Source organism: Lycorma delicatula, chromosome 11, assembly GCF_047948215.1.
Source record: "Lycorma delicatula isolate Av1 chromosome 11, ASM4794821v1, whole genome shotgun sequence".
NCBI lineage: Eukaryota > Metazoa > Arthropoda > Insecta > Hemiptera > Fulgoridae > Lycorma > Lycorma delicatula.
Window position 1 is genome coordinate 19,176,984 of NC_134465.1, and position 6,000 is coordinate 19,182,983.

A 6,000-nucleotide genomic window follows, 5' to 3' on the forward strand; every position below is an offset into this window, starting at 1 on the left:
TCTTCAGGAGAAGAATCGTGGGGCTCGGGGACAGCCCTCTGCGGAGATGCCGTTCGCACGTGCTTGCACGTGTGGGCGGTAGCGACGAGGCAAGGAGATTCTCGCACTCCCGAGCGAAAAAGACCGAGTTCCGACGGGGATGCCCCACTCCGGGTGTCCCCGTTAGAGGCATTGGCATAAAGATCGAGTCCCGGGGACCCAGGGACGGCATAGCCGGGCCTGGTGGATCCTACTCTGAGGGTTTGAGGCGGCCGCAAAGTGAAATCCGATCGGCGGCCCGTTAGAGTAAAGGACATTCTCTTGGGCTGTGTAATACTTAAATGCAGGATCCGGCCAGGGGGAGAATACAAAAAAAAAAAATTAACACTACGTTACTTTTTTAAACCAAAATTTAAGGTAAAATTTTTATATAATGTGGTTCCCAGATATAGAAATTATTAATTTTAAAGCAGGTATTTTAAAATCAAAACGATTAAAAAAAATCTTATTCATTATTTTTCTTTTAACAAATTCCAAAATATTTTATTTTAAAATGTAACAAATAAAGTAATAAATATTTATTTAAAGACATAAATAATGTATAAGAATGTATCTGATTTATCGAAAAATTATTTATTTGATGAAAAAAAAAATGTAAGAATTTACAAAACACAATAAATCAATAAACACATAACTCAAACAGGTTACGAATTTAAGGCTAAAAATGTTTCATATTTTTCATTTTCATTTTGTTACGTAAATAATTTTTTTTAAGTTCAAGCAAAAAAGTTAAGTTAAAAATAAAGTTAGAAGTCAGACATTTAACTTTAAATAAGTCATTCATTTTCTTCACTTCACAGCTCGTTCATATTTTTCATTAGCTGAGACTGCAGACCAACTTATTTACAGTAAAAAAAGGGGGGAAAAACTGCTACACTTTTATAATTGCACAATAAAGTTAAACAAAAATGAATCGCAGTTACCAATTACCAAATTAATTTTTTGGTAATTTTTCAAGAAATTCTAAAGAAAAAAAAATGTTTATATTTTTAATTCAACGGGTAAATTACGAATGTATTTAAATTTTAAGTAATCTTTAATGAATCTAAAAAAATATTTTTTGTGACCACAGATCACTGAAATGGGATGGGCAAAAAGTTATTATAATGGTTTGAAGGCCAATCGATGTAGAAAATGTAAATGTGGAAAACTCCCATTAACTCCTTTTCTGAAGCAAGATATAGCGAAAAAAAAATGTTAAGCCATTTTTTGGGAAGAGGTAAATGTACAGAATTGCCCCGTTCTAATCCAGCTACCAAGAAACTTCTCATCCAGTCTTTCCCTTACTTCAAGAAGCCAGTACGGAGATCCTCGTCTTGCTGGAGATGTTATGATATCTATGCTCGTTTTTGTGGGAACGCAAACCGCTTCAACATGCCAAGATTCCAAGATTCCTGGTAGGTGGATTAGAAGAGTCGGTTCAATTCCCTGGCCGCCTGGATCGCTATACATAATCCCTCTGGATTTCTTCTTTTGGGTTTACGTCAAAGATAAGGTTTATACGACAAAAGTAGCAATCATCTAGGAGCTGCGTGAGAGCGTTCGGAATGCTATTTCAACCATCACACCAGAAATGCTTCAACGAACAAGGCAAGAAATCGCCTATCGGTAGGATATTCTTCGTGTGAATAGTGGGCCCATGTAGGGCACATAAAGCGAAATTTTGAGGTGTTTTATTATTATTATTAGATAACATCAAATTGACTTAGTTTTGCAACAGAATCAAACCCCTTTTGAAGCGCCTTAATAAAACTCTGAAGTTGTATCATTATTACGCTTACATATATTCTCGTCTAAAGTATACACGGAAATATATATATAAAATATATGTGTGTATATTCCCTTCCATATTATATCTCTTGAAGCTCCGCAAAAAATCTGAACGAGTTTTTAAAGTACAAAAAAATGAGTTGGCAGATCATAATTTGGCAACCTTAAATATGAATCGTGTACACCTGTACTTATAACATTAAATATATTAACTAATCCTTCTGTTTATATTTATGGGTTTATAAGTTTTGTTAAACAGTACTATAATTTATTCTTTAAAAAAAAAATAATATCTAACTCTCTCAAACCAGACAATAGAACTGTTTTCGAATAATTCAACACAACACTTCGACTTATGAGAAAAGGCTTTATTTTGCTTCCGTTATCATTTATTACTAATGACCGAATTATTTATAAAATCTTCCCACCGTTTTATTTAAAATACAATTAAAAGATTTTCTTTAACGTAAAATAAAATTATTCTGTCGATGAATTTTTAAATAATAATAATTAAAAAAAGAACAACCTTGAATTTTCCGCATCTTCATTGAATACGTAAAAAAATGTACGCTCAAATTATTATTATTTTTCGATTAAAGTCATTTGCGACTTATCAGTGTAATGTAACTGTACCCGTAAATATGTAGTCTTGAACAAACTCACGTCGACCATTTCTGAGATGTATTGTTAATTGAATGAAAACCAACCACCAAAGAACACCGGTAATTAAAGATCTAGTATTTAAATCCGAATAAAAGCAACTACCTTCATTAGGAATTAAACCTGAGAACTTCGACTTCGAAATTAGTCGACTTAAGAACAATTTTACCACTAGACCGACACGGTGGGTTAAATAATTTTTGTTGAAGCCTTCTGAATCATTTATTTTGTAGTTATTTAGTTAGAATCTTCACGTATTTAATTTACAATTATTTAATATATTATTAATAATTAATACGGACGTTCCCGTTTAATATATTTAGAAAAGTTATACTAAAGGGAAAATTATGATGATCGTGTCAAAAATTGAGTATCGGATTTTTTTGCAAATCTTTTCGTTGTAGTGTCCAACTAGTTCATTTAGACCAGCATTTTTCAACCTGGGAGATCACGACCGTACGGGGGTCGAGAAATCAGCCTATAATTTTACACGTAAATAATAATGAAATCATTTTATGAGGAAAAAGTTATTTAATACAAGCATTTTACTTAAATTTATAAATACAGATGTAAAGAAAATAAATGATTGATATGGTTGCGTTTGTCTGAGAAAATTACTGAGAAATGTTTGCCCCATCTGTTGATTCATCAAACTGAATAGTAAAAAATTCACTTGAACTTGCTTGTTGAATTACCTGATCGCGAACATTGGCATCATGACATCGATTCGCCTTGATACTGTATCCGTTAGAAAGCAGAATTTTTTTGCTTCTTCTACACCTATTAAAACACTGACCGTATCAATTGCAACAGATAATATGAGGTTTTCTGGGATTGTGTGGGGTTTGGACATCTTTTTTCCCCTGTTTAGCCTGCGGGAATCACCGTCAGGTATTACTTCAGAGGATGATATGTATGAGTGTAAATGAACTGTAAGTTTGGTACAGTCTCAGGTCGACCGTTCCTAAGATGTGTAGTTAATTGAAACCCAACCGCTAAACAACACCAGTAACCACGATCTAGTATTCAAATCCGTATAAAAGTAACTGCCTTTACTAGGATTTGAACAATGGAACTCTCGACTTCGAAATCAGCTGATTTGCGAAAACGTGTTCACCACTAGATCAACACGATGGGTCCTGGGGTTCGTACATCTTAGTTACTCTTAACGTTACGACGTAAGATGCTTCTAGTTTACTTTTATCAGTATGGTTTGATTTACAAATAGAAGTTGTCTTTCAAAACATTCCAAGGGTTTTCCTTTATGATTTGGAAATTTAGTTACAAAGTGTCGAATTATTTTGATGGCCTTGCTTTCATCAGACAGGTCTTTTTCATATATTTATCCATTTTAAATAAGAAACTAATTGAAAAAAATACAGCGTTTGACGACACACTAAAAAACCCCTCAATTATTATTATTTTCAATGAAACTTCGCTTTTAAAAATTAAAAAAAGGCAACAGACGCTCGCTTCGCATTCGAAACTAAACTGATGTTCTGCAATCCCTTACGTCTCTTTTATACTGTGAAGAACACGACTTGTGAAAAAGGTATCATATGCATGTTCGAACATGACCCTCCACAGCGAACATTATGGAAGCAGACCAAATTACAAGAACAGGTACAAATCAAGTTCAAAAATGTAAATTGCACATGTTTCTTCACTTCATATATGCATTTTCATACACATCGCTATAAACACACCTACATAGTTTTAACTAGGTTTTACAGGGGCTGGGTTGGGGGTACGCAAAATACTCATTCTATATTAGGTAGATTTCATAAGAAAGCTACCTATTGTAATGGGTACAATGATTCGACTTCCGTAAATTTCGATATATCTTCGCATTTCACATCCCCCAAACCCCAAGACCACCGTCAGCTCAAAAGTTTGTATATTTCACTTTATATACGAGGGTAAGTCAATTATTATCCGCAATTTAGTTATATTTTTGTTTATGTTAGTAGTATTGTCCTGTTGCGTAGATGACGCATGCGTGGTTTAATTGTTGTCATGTCAGTGCAGGTTTGTTCCTAGCTCCTAAAAATTATCTCTGTTCAAATACAGAGATAGAAGAACAATTGCTAACATGTACAGGAACCAAACAGCAACAGTAATAATTGAAGAACATAAGGATGAAGCCGTTATAAGAAAGGGAGTCCGACAAGTATGTTCCCTATCCCCCGTTACTTTTTAATCTTTACATGGAACTAGCAGTTAATGATGTTAAATAACAATTTAGATTTGGAGTAACAGTACAAGGTGAAAAGATAAAAATGCTACGATTTGCTGATGATATAGTAATTCTAGCCGAGAGTAAAAAGGATTTAGAAGAAACAATGAACGGCATAGATGAAGTCCTACGCAAGAACTATCCAATGAAAATAAACAAGAACAAAACAAAAGTAATGAAATGTAGTAGAAATAACAAAGATGGACCGCTGACTGTGAAAATAGGAGGAGAAAAGATTACGGAGGTAGAAGAATTTTGTTATTTGGGAAGTAGAATTACTAAAGATGGACGAAGCAGGAGCGATATAAAATGCCGAATAGCACAAGCGAAACGAGCCTTCAGTTAGAAATATAATTTGTTTACATCAAAAATTAATTTAAATGTCAGGAAAAGATTTTTGAAAGTATATGTTTGGAGTGTCGCTTTATATGGAAGTGAAACTTGGACGATCGGAGTATCTGAGAAGAAAAGATTAGAAGCTTTTGAAATGCGGTGCTATAGGAGAATGTTAAAAATCAGACGGGTGGATAAAGTGACAAATGAAGATGTATTGCGGCAAATAGATGAAGAAAGAAGCATTTGGAAAAATATAGTTAAAAGAAGAGACAGACTTATAGGCCACATACTAAGGCATCCTGGAATAGTCGCTTTCATATTGGAAGGACAGGTAGAAGGAAAAAATTGTGTAGGCAGGCCACGTTTGGAATATCTAAAACAAATTGTTAGGGATGTAGGATGTAGAGGGTATACTGAAATGAAACGACTAGCACTAGACAGGGAATCTTGGAGAGCTGCATCAAACCAGTCAAATGACTGAAGAAAAAAAAAAAAAAACCGTTAGTTCCATTATCGCTACTCTGCCGTTAACCATAGCTGCTCCGGTTTCTATTTGCACCAAAGAAGAGCAACGTTCAGTGATCCGTTTTTTGTGGTCGGAAGGTGTATCAGGGGACGAAATTCATCGCAGACTTTCGGTACAGTGGGTTGCCGCAACGGAACGTCTACGACTGGATTGACAAATTCAAAAACGGTCGCACAAGTGTTACGCACGACAAAGGAGCCGGACGACCGTTTACCGCCACAAATGAGGATAACATTGAACGTGCACATGACATGGTTTTCTTAGACAGACGAGTAACTATTGATGAAGCGACACATCGTCTGCAAATTAGTCACGGTTCTGTCTACGAAATCATCCACAACAGACTTGGGTTTCATAAATTCTGTGCAAGATGGGTCTCAAAACAACTCACATAATTGCATAAAGAAACGCGCTTAGACATCTGCCAAAAACA